The sequence below is a fragment of the Lissotriton vulgaris genome, chromosome 4_1, assembly GCF_964263255.1.
Source record: "Lissotriton vulgaris chromosome 4_1, aLisVul1.2, whole genome shotgun sequence".
NCBI classification, from domain to species: domain Eukaryota; kingdom Metazoa; phylum Chordata; class Amphibia; order Caudata; family Salamandridae; genus Lissotriton; species Lissotriton vulgaris.
Window position 1 is genome coordinate 1,112,456,949 of NC_141691.1, and position 14,375 is coordinate 1,112,471,323.

A 14,375-nucleotide genomic window follows, 5' to 3' on the forward strand; every position below is an offset into this window, starting at 1 on the left:
TAATGCCGAGACAATTGCATTGTAAATGCTTGTTCAAAGAGTTCTGAGAATGCCATAACAGCTGGCATCACGTTTTCTAGCTTGTGCTTCTGTAAAAAGAGAATTGCCAAGCCCCTTTCCCAGGCTTTTAATGGGGGTGGAGGTATTGCCCAGACACATTGGCCATTTGTGAATCAGCTGGGGGTTAGGCATATTACCCAGTACCATGATCTCTGTAATTTCCCCATTTAGTTTGAGGTAGCAGCTTGCCATCCTTCACAAATAATCAACATTAGCGTACGCAGGACCTGGTAGTCTACCTTAATTGGCTGCTGTCGATCAGAAAGAAACAGCACTTTAAAAGTAAACTAGAAATATCGTAGTTTGAAAGCTATCTGTTGTACTAGTGCAGTCAACTATATGGGCGCTATATAGCGTTACAGACTATATAAACTATAACTCACATGTGGAGAAGGAGGCAGAACGTCAATATAAAAGCAATCTGTGCGTGCTTTTCCCTCCAGCGAAGGCTGGCTAGTTTGCAACAAAACAACATTCATGAATAGACCTCGCAACCTGTGTGCCCGGGTGCCTCCCTTGAACGAGCCCATCCGGTACCCACCCCGACTCCTCTCTTCGCAGCCTTTGTGTGGGGCAGGGCTGAGCTCTGTGCGCCGGCCGTCAGCCACACCTTGAAGCATAACTTAGCAGCACGGGCAGTGGTGGCTGGTGACATTTGAAAGTGGTGAGCGTAAAGGTTGCGTGCGGTACACTGTGGCGAGTGAACGTAGCGTGCGAGCCCGAACATATCAAGGACATTTTGGAAAAAGAGCGGCCAAATGGTGCATTTTCAAGGATGTTTCAGAAAGCAAGAATGTTATCCCCCTCTCTAGTATATCTCTTTCTCTGCCAACAACGCTGTCTACTCCCTACCTATATCTCTTTCTTTACTTCACCTATCCCTTGTTTTATCATCTTAGTCTCCCGACATTGCTCACTCTTTTTACATTTTACACCTTCTCTACCTCGCTGCAGCTTACTCTTTGCCTCCTGCTGTCTTCCACTGCTTACGCTCTACCTTTCCCCTCTCTTTCTGCCTCACCTTTCTCTATTTCACCTCTCTCTGCCTTAATACTGTATTACATTTTTCTCTACCTCACAAATTAGTAAATCATTGTTAGACGGGGACCCGGAGGGTCGGCCGAGTAAAGGGGGAGAGGCCTCCTGGGGAGGGCCCTCTCCGGTGATCGTACAGACAAGTAACTTCCCCCCCACAGATGGACACCACACAGAGATGAGTTCTGCACACTTTTATAGGTATCTTTAGGCAAGGTAACGGACGGTACAGCAGGACCAGGATACGAGGATCCTGTCAATTCTAGTCTCTTTGGGGAAAAGGGTAGCGGGACAGTCTCAGTACCGGACAGGTACGGGGATAGCAGGTGTAGAGCTCACAATCCTCGAGCTGGTAGGTTCGCAAGTAGGGGCCGCGGCAGCGCCAGCAGGCCTTCAGGATGGTCCACGAAAGGATGAGCCGCGGCAGCGCCAGCAGGCCTTCAAGATGGTTCACGAAAGGATGAGCCGCGGCAGCGCCAGCAGGCCTTCAAGATGGTTCACGAAAGGATGAGCCGCGGCAGCGCCAGCAGGCCTTCAAGATGGTTCACGAAAGGATGAGCCGCGGCAGCGCCAGCAGGCCTTCAAGATGGTTCACGAAAGGATGAGCCGCGGCAGCGCCAGCAGGCCTTCAAGATGGTTCACGAAAGGATGAGCCGCAGCAGCGCCAGCAGGCCTTCAAGATGGTTCACGAAAGGATGAGCCGCGGCAGCGTCAGCAGGCCTCCAAGGATGAGTTCGTCTCAGTGTCTCTCGACTCCAGGATACAACTGACTTCCTGCTCTGGAGCTGCCCCAGTTATAGGTCTGGCGCCCTTTGATGTCCGGACCCTCGCACTTGGAGGTCGGGAGGTCCGGGATGAGGGAGTCCAGACACCCAGCAGAGGGGTGGAGCCAGCGCCCAGGGAGGCTGGGGGCGATCGAAACCTGGCGGAGGGGAGCCATCGACACTCCTCCTTCCATTGACCTGCCAAGTGGTCTCTTTACCTCCTGGGTGGATGGTGGTGCCTCGATGTCGGGGCCTGGCTGGGCCTGAGGCCGAGGTCGGCCCGAGGCCACGAGGCCTGGTCGTGTAGTGTCCAAAAATGGCGGCTGGGCCTGATGCAGGGGTTCTGGAAGGGACCCGGGCCAGCTGATACTGTGGTGTTCAGGAGCCAGTGTTCCGTCGGGGAAGGGCCGTGGGTTGACCCGGCGGGTTGCAGGGGTGGTTCTTGTCCGGGACCCAGGCGGTGCAGGGGTCCGCGGCCCGCCATTCGGGGAGGGCTCGGGCCTTCCACGAGGCCTGTCCAACAATCATCATCTTTTGATCTACCAGACAACAGTGTGAAAGCGAGGTACAAGGCATGAAAGAGCAAATCAAGAAGCCATGGTTGAAGGTATTGGGCAGATTAGGACAATAACGAGTAGTGCTTGGTGGCGATGCTCCCAGGGAATGGAATGTAAAGCAGTGGTTATCAGTAACTGAAGTGGAGGGCAGTGAGGGCAACAGATGACAGAAGTGGAATGAAACAAACGGGCAGTTTAAGTACATTGGGGTGCAGTGTGGCGTTAAAAATGAGACAGCCTGGCTAGCAAAACATGAAGAAGACAGTAAAAGTGAGGTGGACAGCAGAGAGGGAAGTGCAGCAGAGTGCAGAAGGTGAAGAGGGACAGACACTTGTCAGCAATATGTAGTGGGATGACAGTGATCAGCATGATGCCAAGAGACAAGTGAACATAAGTTGCAAAACGCAGCGGGTATTTGCAAGCTGGAGTTTGTGATGGTAAAGGGAGACAAAAAGGGGCAGCAAGCGAAAGTGGATAACAGGGCAGACCGTGTTACCTCAAACCAATGATGTTGTCCCTATCAAAGGGCAGTCCGTGTTATCTCACACCAATGATGTTGTCCCTATCAAAACTCAGGATCTATCGCTTTCTTTATGGGACAGGGCTCTTTACCAACGCCCCTTTCTAAATTCTGTTGCAGTGTGTTGCAGTGTGGGGCGGGGGGAGGGGCGGGGGGGGGCTGAGAGTCTGTTGGCACTCTGTCAATGCCCTCAAGAATCCCAGACCTTCCGCTCACTCTCTGTTGACACACACACACCCACGCACACAGACGCACACACACACACACAACAGTCTAAGGTTTTTGGGGGTTGTTGCGGAAGGGACAGAGAGAGAGAGACACACTGGTGCCACTCGTCTGCTTCTCGATCTCTGAGGACAGGCAGGCTCAGCGGGTAATTCAGACTTCGGGGGGAGGAATTGCACAAACGAGAAGCAAGGGACATCTAACCTGCCTAATCACACTAATCCTAGGGAACCAGGAATTCGAGACCTTCTTTCTCGAAGGAGAGCATTTTGGGTGGGTCGACTCTTCCTCCTAACATTTGCCCCACACCCGTCCTCCGGACAGGCTTTCTCGGTGCATTCCAAGTGTTAGTTACACGCATAGTTTAAGCTCACCATCAAAGGCTGAGGGTTATGCTGAGAAAGCTGGGCACCAAGAATAAGGCACGAGATGTGTAGACTTTTTGGATATGAGAAAAAGAGGCAAAATCAAGAAATACCACTTGAAAGTGCACCGCATTCCGAGCAGACTAACAAGTGGCGCACAGTTATAGGCCGTCTCACTCTTACTTTTTTCACAGCAGCAGCATTGAGGATCGGATCTGGAAGACGACGACGACCTGCGCACTGTAAGAAAAATACCTGTACAGACAGTCGCAGTGCACACACACAGCGAGCGTGATCGTGGTGAGGCAGAGGCGGGAGTCGACTCGGTCTGCTGCCTGCGCACGTCAGCACGACCCTGCAGAGTTCTTCAAACTGTGGGGCGCGCACACAATCCCAGGGGGGGCTCAAACTCGACCCTAAAATCTTACCTTTGTTGTCCTCCGCGTCGCAAGTCTTCACCCATTTCAAATGGAAATTTCTTTCATTAGAGAACTCCCGGTGACCGAGGGTTGGAGAGGGGAGGGAGGAGAAATCATTGGGCACAACGCGCCCATGCTTTTGTTTGCAAAGTGCTAACTGTTTACCATCCCAGGAGGGGGTCAATAGGTAGCGCTGAAATGCTTCAGCTGCAGTGGGAGGCAGGACGTCTCCTCAGCTAAAACCGAAAGCAAAGGAAGAGAGTCCTGTTCCTTTGCATTCGATTTCAAAGCAGAGGACACTCCTTGCCTCCCACTGTAGCTGAAATGAATGTTCCATAGCTGCCAAGGTTTAAGATTGCTTTGTGTGACACTTTTATAATTTCAGTGTAATTATGAGTTACATTTCAACCACTGAGTGACACTTTTCTTGCGAGCAAAATCAAACAGTAATGACGAGGGAAACGTATATACACATTAGAAATGAAACACATATTGGAGCAATAATTCAATGTATTCACTTGTATAAATTCTAGACCGCCTTGGCTGCGAAGTTTATGTGAGTTATCAGTTCTTTAAAAACAATTTCTCTAATATCAAAATTTGCATTGTGTATCTTGGCTTTTTATTCCATGGGATAACTCTGTTATTTAATGACAGAATCATACATTGACTTGAAAGTCATGATTGGCTAAATATATTTACGAACAAGCTACCTGAGAGCTTCAGAATATTGAATGGCTTTTAAATGTGACATATTGTTTTCGATTGCCATGCTGCCACCGGCATTCCTATTTGATTATATTTTCCGAAATTCAAATGTTTTGTATGATCGTGACGGTATTTAATTCACAGTTCTTCTTACCCCCATGCACAGTCCTCCTTCCTCTCACCTCACTCAGGTAAACTTGTGTGCCATCCTGCTCACTGCCACTTGGATCGCCGATGGAAAAGGCCTATGTCGATTGGATAGTACAGACTGTGGGCCTTGTAAAGTTATTTTCTGCCTCGTCGCCACTGTAGCAGACGCAGTGTCTCTACCAGGCCGCAGTAGCTGGGCCGCCAAATCTACAGTTGTCTTCTGTTAAACTGACACATACATACATACATACATGAGTAAAAAATACATCATGGCTGCAGGTCAGCCATGCCAGCATGGTGTTCTTGTCATCACTTGTGGCTCCTGTCATGATCACGGGTCAGCATACAGCCCCCAACCCTCACCTTTCTCGGTTACGCATGACACGTACGAATGTGGTAGGGACTACATCTCCCATAAGGCCAAGGGGCACATTGTAGGCCGACAGGAAGGAGCACACTCCTATTAAAGCCCCGCCTCCAAAAGAGACGGCGCTTGACAAACTGCCTGCGGAGCTCATTGCTGATTGCCGTTTTGGATAGCTAAAGTTTCCTGAGAATCTCCACTCACGTTTCTGTCCGGATATAGAGGAACGCTTGACCAGAAGCGCACTAGCGCTTTTCGAGCTTGTCTGCATTGTTCGCGGTACACCGCGGAAAAGAGAGAGAGAGCCGCGTCTCTGTTCCCAGGAGCGGAACAGGAGACGCCTATACCTTGAGCCGCGTCTCTGTTCCCAGGAGCGGAACAGGAGACGCCTATACCTTCGCGCTTGTTGGGAGAGTGAAGTTAAACCTCCCTGCAAGCGGAACTGTGTTTCCACGGAAGCACCTCCTTCTTAAGTCATGGTTCTGGAACCGAACCGAAGGACCTCCTTGAACTTTGTTTATTATTATTTTCGGACATTCACATCGGATTGGCCTGTGAACCCTAAAGACAAAGTAAACCCCCTGCCTGGTGACATAGCTCCGGTGAGAGGAGCGCAACTGGAGAGGCGGAGTCTGCGCAGGTCCGTGTTCCTTTCTTGCCTCACGCAGGGACCAGCGCTCCACGGAACCTTCCTCACAAAGCTCCCTGCTTCCCTACGAACCTTCTTTGAGGAGAGATCCTTGGCCAGTTCATGTAAATGGAACGGAGTGTGCTTTTCAGAGCTAAAAGGGGGAGTGATTGCGGAATTACTCATTACTGTTCTTGTTGTCTTCTATATGCAGGGATTCCTGACTGAGATTAGAAAAGGTTCTCATTCCTGTGACGGAACAGGCTACTTTTATTATTTTGTCCCTTCCCCTTTTCCCGGGAATACTTCGCTACCCATAGTGCGCTACTACACTGTGGTGGGTGTAGTGTTTAGGGGACATTGGAACTACTCTTCACGACATTGTTCCTGCTGGCCGTCCTGAAGGTTAGTGGCTTAGTATTGTTGGCACAACTGACACCCGACAGCTCCTGACTGTAGGCCTCCCAAAGCAGAAGGTGGTGAGCCCATCCTAAACTAAAATCCCCCATGCTGCTGTCTTCCGTGGCGTGGTTCTACCCTACTACTAGTACTACACTAACCTAGTCACATAGCTAAAAAAAACGGTAACAGCAATCTATTCACGGCAGCTGCGGATAAGTGTTTAAAAAGATGTAATTGATAACTACAGTTTAGTTAATAGATATGGCCCGTGATATGTGCGCGGCGGTCAATTATGTAGTGTAATAGATTCCAGAAATTTCTGTCAGGTGGTGGGGGGCCCAACATCGAAAACAATTCAGCTGGAGGGGCTCAACCTACAAAAGTTTGAAGACCTCTGCTCTAGAGAGTGAGACGACACTCACCTGCACACCAGCGGCACGCGCGTCCTGAAATGGCCAATCACTGCATGGATTCATATGAAGTCACACAGTGATTGGTCATATAAGTGCGGCTGAGGCAGTGTGTGCCACCACCCACGCGCGGCATCCAACAATGGATTGCCTGCCCTTCTGCGCGGTGGACCAGCCAATCCTGGCGCTGCATGCAGCGCCAGGATTGGGTAAGGGGGGGGGGGGGGGCACACTGACTACTCGCCCTTTGGAACCCCCGGGACTGCGGCACGGCTGCTGTAAAAAGCAGCACCCCCCCCCTGGTCCCTCTCTACTAGTAAGGGGACCTTCACTGAGGTAGTGCGCATGCTCAGGCTAGTTACAGCCCAAATATTCACATGCGCAGTAGTACTGCTGCAGCTGAGTGACTGTTACTCAAGCTGCAGCAGCCCAGCCCAGCCCCAACCCCTGAGCACTCCCGATGAAGTCAGGTGTGTCCGGATTCGGCGCTGCATCGCTTATAATATTCAGAATCGATTGCCATCATGCATGCCAATGCAAAAAATATTTTTAGTGTACTCTTGACGGCGGTGCGTCCATGTTGCTTAGAGGGGCTATGCCCCTACGCCCCAATGGACGCACCGCGCCTGAGCACGGAAACTCGCTCGGTTCTTTGTCCGAGTTTGCACGAGCAGCCCAGGTCCAGTATTCCATTTTCAGCGAAGTCCAGTGTGTGTGCTCCCGGTGCAGACAGTTCTATGCGACCGGCTTGGGGGCCGCGCTCCGCAACCTAGAGTCACTCGGGGCAAGCGGGTGTCTCGCGCAAATTGTCCTGGGACTGGCTGCAGCCAGGAGAGGGCAGGAAGGTTAGACTAGCGGAGGGGGAAGGTGAAGATAAAGTGAAAGCTCGAAAGAAAGTAGGAAGGACCGTGTGCACAGCCCCGCCTTGATCCTTTTTTCCTACATCTAAATGCACACAACTTGTCGAGTAAGAACTATAGCTAATCACAACCACTTGCCAACACAGGCGCAAGCATTGTATGTAAATTCTTGAATGATGACTTGAAATGACCTGACATGCTATCAGCCTCCTTCATAAAGTGGTTTATAACGAGGCTCCCTCCCAAAGCCAAAATGTATGTGCTGCCACTGGCTGGGGTGGTCTAAAGGAAACTGGGAAAGTAATACTCACAGTAATACTGCTGCAACAAATAACAAACAAGCACTTACAGTGCCATAGGTCTCGCATTTGCGAGAGTTTGAGCTATTGGCATTGTTAAGGATAATGCCTTTTATTTATGCGTTTACAAAACCTGCAAGCGGAGGTTAAGCACCGCTTACAGGTTTTGTAAACACATAAATAAAAGGCATTATCATTTACAATGTCAATAGATCTAACTCTGGCAAATGCGAGACCTATGACACTGCAAGTGCTTGTTTGAGGTGTGAACGTCTGACCCTTGACAGCTACAAGAGTAGGAACCATTATATATTTTTTTTTATTTATAACTTTATTTCGATTTGTTTAAAACATACACAAAATATATAATAAAAACAGTGACAGGGCTACTCATGGTAATTACATTGAATGATGCAGTATCTATATTCTAGCACCTTTAAACATTTAAAAATTATTATTATTAAATAGTTTAAAAAGCATTAAACGTTAAAAGAAAACCATGATTATAAACCTATATTTGGCTCACAGCATTTGGATAGGGTACAGTTAGTCTAGGGGGATAATACAGGATGGTAATTCGAAATCAAAGCTTCGCTAGAGATGAGCCTTTACCTCTTCCTCTTCTCTTTCCAGCGGAGCACCCATACCCACCCTAGGTACTTTGCTACTGCTACCACAACCGGAAAGGCCACAGAGGTTTTAAGGATTCGAAGGGCCTAGAGACTGGACCTAATACGTATATTAGCACAGGTTGGTTTCAGCCAGCTCGTTCTTGGTTTACTGTAAGCAGGACAAGCGAAAAAATGTGGCCTACTGTTTCTATAGTGTCTACGCAAAACGGACAGTGGCTGGATTGCGTATTGGCCCACTTGCTTGTAAAGTTGTTGGTAGGTAGCGTTCCCACTCTAAACTGGTGGAACAATTTCCTATTGCGGGTTGATGAAATAATATCCCAATATACCGCAAATTTGGGCTCCAGCTTTGAAACTAAATAGACACTAGAAAGGGAGGAGCCAGAGGAGGTCTGGATTGGCAGTAAGGTCCTGGTCTCCTATTGGTTCTAGATTTTAGGGCTAGTGTTGTGATTGAATAGTGTTAGGGCTAGGGTTCTCATTGGCTGAAGGGGTCACCTGATTACTAGGGCTACATGAGGCCAGGGTTAGTGCGTCTCAGCCCGGGCATCGAGGCTAAGGGCGGAGAGGACAAGGGTAGTTGCTTGTTTGAGCCTGTTCGCGACTAGGGCCAGAAATGCTGCCCTTTTCCTCATCTCTTCCTACTGCTAAGACCTAAAAAAAACATGTTTTTTTTTAACTTTCCCTCTTTTATCCCTCCACTATCCTTTTCAATCAAAATTAACAGACTAACATGTTCACTTCTCAAATTCCATATTCAACTATACTAATATACTGCCCAAATAACTGAATAACATATCTACTACTCAAATTACTTCATATTTATACTATACTAATTTTAAACACAAATCCTTTATGGGTTCTGGAGTGGCGTGCTACTCGCCAGAAAAGCGCTTCAACACCCATCAGGGGTAACAAGTGCTATATGAATGCTAATCTTTCTTTGCCTTTTATCCCTCAGCTATCCTTCTCACTTCAAGTAACAAACTAATATCCACCACTGAAATTACCTCATATTTCACCATATTAAAATCACCACTAATCCTTTATAGGCTTCCAGAATAGCGTGCGTCAACAAGCGATAAATAAATACAAACCTTTGTCCTCCTCTATCCTTCTGCTATCATTTCATATCCAAATAACTGACTGACTAACCTATCCACCACTTAAAATGTACTTGCATGCTTCACTATACTAATTCAACACTAATCCTCTATGGGTCCCGGAGTAGCGTGCAACCCGCCGAAAAAGAGCTTTGAGGTAGTAAGCGCTATATAAATGCAATTATAATACAATACTATACAACTGGGTTTGAACGAGTGTGTAAGTGAGCCTCAACGGCCTGTTGAAGGTTCGGGGGGGGAGGGAGGTTTCCCCCATTCATTTTTATTTTATTCAAATTTGGTTTGGTGGGTTCAGATTACTACATACATTTCAAACAATTTGGCCACGAGCTTCCCTTGGGAGGGATCTCAGAAAACAATCAAAAAAAAATACCAAGATCGGCCTTTCCTGTGGGGTTTTTACACTCAAGAACAAGCATTTGCAATGCAATAGGTCTCACACTTACGCAGTTTTGAGCTATTGTGATTGTAAATCACAATGCCTTTTATTTAGGAGCTTAAACTTGCGTAAATGCGAGGCCTATCGTATTGCAAATGCTTGTTGAACTTTGTAGGGAACAGTATATTTCTAAGATTTTGTTTGTTAAACGTTGCCAAATCGCTGCAAAGTGTGACCGTAGGTTCTGTGCAATTGCTCTCCTCCCTGATGTCAGGGGCAATCTGGGGCTTTGATTATAACTTCGGTGTTGACCTTCTAATTCAATCAAGAGCTAGGAGGTTACCAAGGTGTTTTTTCCAAAATAAGAAGGGTACTCAACAGACCTTTTTTTCTGTTTTTATATAGCGCAACCTTTACCTGAGCACCAGATGTGTTGCAGACACATTCTTTGTTAGGCACAGGGAGATTATGGGGCTTATTTACAAGGCCCTTGCGCCACTTTTGCGTCATTTTTAACGTGGGAAAAGTGACGCAAAAGTGGCTCAAGGGGCTTGTAAATCTGCCCGCAAGTGATTTGCCCAGAATCACAGGCTGTTGTACGTCCCTGTCGAGACTCGAACCTGTTTCCCCAGCTGGATGGTGATAACACCCTCTTCCATGACCCCCCAGACTTCACATCCCCCACCGCCACCCCCGCTCTCCTGGAATTCTAAATCTTAGCAATAGAATTGGGAGGACTGTATTGTATGGGCATTCATGCAGTAATTTTCATACCTATTGGTAGGCCTAAAGCTCTTTCTTGATTGTTCAATAAATGGCTACTCCAGAGGTATAATTTATGCAGTGCTTCGTAGCCCTAAAGAAGCCTCCAAGCCCTCTGATAGATTGGATGTCTTGAAACGAGGCTCATAAACAAGGCACTATATAATTGCACTGGTAGTATAACGGATTAGAGGCTTCACATGATATACATGTGCCTCGTCCTCCGAGACAAATAACGCTGGCATCCCATGGGGTGAGGCAGCAGGGACTTCTGAAACATGTGGCATGGGGTTTGAATGCAAAGCATGAGAGCAAAACCCTCATCTGACGTCACTGCGCTGAGACCTTGGCTAAATATCTGAAAATGTCCGGATCAGATTCTCCACAGCGCTTGGAAGTCTAATCTATACCACTAGATACTTGTACATAAAATACACCCAGGTACCAGCTACCACCAGGTGCAACAAGGACTGGGGTTCAACAGGCACATGACTTGAAACGGGCAACTGAAGTGTAGTGACAAGTAGAGAAAATAACAATATAAACTGGTGGCTCTTAAAGGCTCCTATGGTTGGGGCACTGTCAGTGGCCTGTTGTTTTCTGAACACAAGCAAATGTGGCAGCAACGAGGTGCCAGTCAGTGCGACGGCTCTTAGCACTTAACAGGGTCTCTGCATTGTTATGAGCACTTCACGCAAGGGAAACCCGCAGGGCAGCAGCAACTCGATGGTTTGCGTTACTCTGCGCCGAGAATGTGTTAAATGGGTGGAGAGTGGGTGTTTCCATCCACCCACCCACCCATGCTTTTTTACGCATTCCTAGATTTACGGAGAGTAATAAACCTGGGACGGCGTCAACAATGTACGCTTTCCCCTTTCAGGCATGGCAGCGCGGCAAATTGTGCAGCTGCATTGCGAGGAAGGTTTGATAATCTGTCCAGGGTCCATTTCAAGAGTGCTCTTCGAGCTTTTCAAAGTCAAATGTACCAAATTGAAGAGGAGACTCGAACCTTTTCAACCCACATGCATATATGTACCCGCTCCGCTATTTTACACTGGTCACGGCAGTAGAATGGAATACAAAATAGATTTGATTTAATCATCATTCTTATACTACAGTAAGATCTAACCACTCAGTTTGTGCTTCCTTCCTCCAACTCTCCTGTAAGGGAGAGAGGAACGGTCATCAGTAGCAAACAGCAGTTGCATAAATGCAACACTGATCGCTCGCTTCGCGCTCAGAAGGAAACACTAACACTCTTCATCGTGGTTAGCGAAGACCAGACACTTTCGAACACATTTCTTTTTTTTTTTGTAAAAATATACTTTATTTAAAATATTTGTCAGGTTTACATTTTAAGCAGTCCCTTATATTTGGGTGCTGTACATTTAACCATTCTCAAAGAAGCGCATCAGGCTATCTTTGGTGGTTTTCCATCAAGATTTCTCATTTTACCCATCCAGACCAACTCCTGATTTTCCAGGTTTCCTTTGCCCACTCTTGTCCAAATCTATGGGTGTCTATGCACATGTAAGAGAACATTTTAGTGAAAACAAGTTTTTGGCATTCTTTTTCCGTGATTGCTTGGTGTTTGTACAAGGAAAGGTTCCTGTTTTCCCACATCGCCTCTTTCACGCAGTTTATTATTCTCCATAGTGTCCTTTCTTTATTTGCATTGCAATTCATGCCCAACCCATATAGAACCAGTTCATAGGAGAGGGATGCCTGTCCTGTTAATTCCTTAATGAGCTGTCCCATTGCCTTCCACATGCTTTGTGCTCCGCCGCAGTTCCAAATGAAGTGCATCAGGGATTCATCTGCTGCACAGCCTGGTGTGGGGCACCTTGCTGTTTTTGCCAGTTTCCTTGCATGTTGGAATTGTTTCACGGGTAGGCATTTGGATACCATCATCCATGCCAAGTCTTTCTGGGAGTTTGTCAAGTCTTTGTGGTTCACCATCTCCCAAACCTTCCCTGATTGCTTCTCTGATAAGTTGTTTACCATTGTCACTGAGTCTGTTTCTTTCAGTTCTTTGCTTAAGGCCATCCGGGGTGTGATGTCCTTCGCTTGAATTTGTCTCTCTTTCAGCTTCTTGAAGAAAGGCTTGATGCCTTTGTACGCAGGGGGTGGTTCTAGTAAAAAAGGCTTTGTATTGTCCAGATTACATATGCCCTCTCTTGATAAGATGAAGCTTGTAGCAAACAGAGTGTAGGCAGCCACATGTGAGTCTTTCTTTGCATTCCCCAGTATGTTTTTAACAAAATGTGACATCAGGAAGTCATGGAGGTTTGGCAGGTCTTTCCCTCCTTTTGTGGGTAGTTTGAAAACTGTGTCTCTTTTTAGTTTTTCAATTTTTGACCCCCAAAAGAAGTTTGCAAAAAGTCTTTGTGTCACTTTTGTCCACCTGTATGATGGAGGGAAAATCATGGCAATAAACATCAGGATTGGTAGACATATTGCTTTCAGCACCAAGACTTTCCCTTCCAGGGAAAGTTTTCTTGTCGTCCAGAGCGCCATTTTCTGCTTGAGCTTTGTCTGGATCTTCTCCCAGTTTATTTCTCCCGTCATGTCCTGTGAAAAAAGAATCCCCAGTATTTTTACTGGGTCTTTGGAAGGTTTCACTGGGAGCTGAGACAGTTTGTCCCATTTTCCCACCGTCATGCAGTGTGTTTTCTCCACATTCACCTGTAGCCCAGCTGCTAGGGAAAAGAGTTGGGTTATAAGGAAAGTTCTTTTCATGGATCTAGCGTCAGTGCAAGCAATGGTGACATCGTCCATGTATGCTACACATTTGACCTGTTTGCCTTGGCTGCCCGGTACCAGAGGGCCAGTTATGCACTTGTCCTTCCTGATGGCACATAGGAGAGGTTCAATTGCACATACAAAGAGTGCCGGTGATAAGGGGCATCCTTGTCTGACCCCCGATTCAATGTGGAACCCCTCAGATAGTGTACCATTTATAAGGACCTGGCTTTCACATCCAGTGTATATTAAGCCAATAGTTTTGATGAAACCTTCTGGGAATCCCATTTTCCTGAGCACTTTGAAAAGGTATTCATGACTTAGGGAGTCAAAGGCTTTCTGGAAATCAAGGGCCAAGATAGCTAGTGGATTCCCCCTGTCTTTCGCTAACCACAAGGTGTCTCTAATAATGGTCAAGCTGTCCCAGATTTTCCTTCCTGGGACCGCACATGTTTGGTCTGGGTGCACGATGGAGGCCAGCACCTTTCTGCATCTTCCTGCCAGGACTTTACTTAGGATCTTACTGTCCACATTCAAGAGGGTGATTGGCCTCCAATTGTTGATGTCCAGCTTGTCCCCCTTTTTCTCCAGCAGTTTTATGATGCCCTGTGGAAAGGAGGGGGGTAAAACATTTTTTTCCAGGCATTCTTTCAACAGACTCCAAAAATCCTTTGCAATAAGCCCCCAGAAAGTTTTGTAAAACTCCCATGGAAGGCCGTCTTGCCCAGGGGCTGATCCTTTTGGGGCTTCCTGAATGATTTGGAATAGTTCTTCTCCTGAAATGGGGGTGGTTAGAAATTGTTGTTCCTCTTGGGATAAAGAGCTCTGCAAAGACCCTAGAAAATCTTCACATGCACTTATATCTGATGGCTCTTTTTTGTACAATTGGGAAAAAAAGGCTGTTGTTATTTTCCCTACTTTCTCTGTGCCCTTTTGTGTTTGTCCATTTGTGTCTTTCAGTTCATTCATT

At 47.2% G+C, this 14,375-nt stretch overlaps 1 protein-coding gene and 1 non-coding gene across 3 annotated transcripts in view; both read right to left on the reverse strand.

Annotated features, from left to right (window-relative positions):
* ABITRAM (actin binding transcription modulator) overlaps window positions 1-14,375 on the reverse strand; it is a 756,845-nt gene that overhangs the window by 305,374 nt on the left and 437,096 nt on the right. The gene's annotated exons all lie outside the window — the stretch shown is intronic.
* On the reverse strand, window positions 11,791-12,003 carry LOC147722946 (small nucleolar RNA U3). Its single transcript, XR_015295451.1, has one exon. It is a non-coding gene; the product is annotated as a small nucleolar RNA U3 (small nucleolar RNA).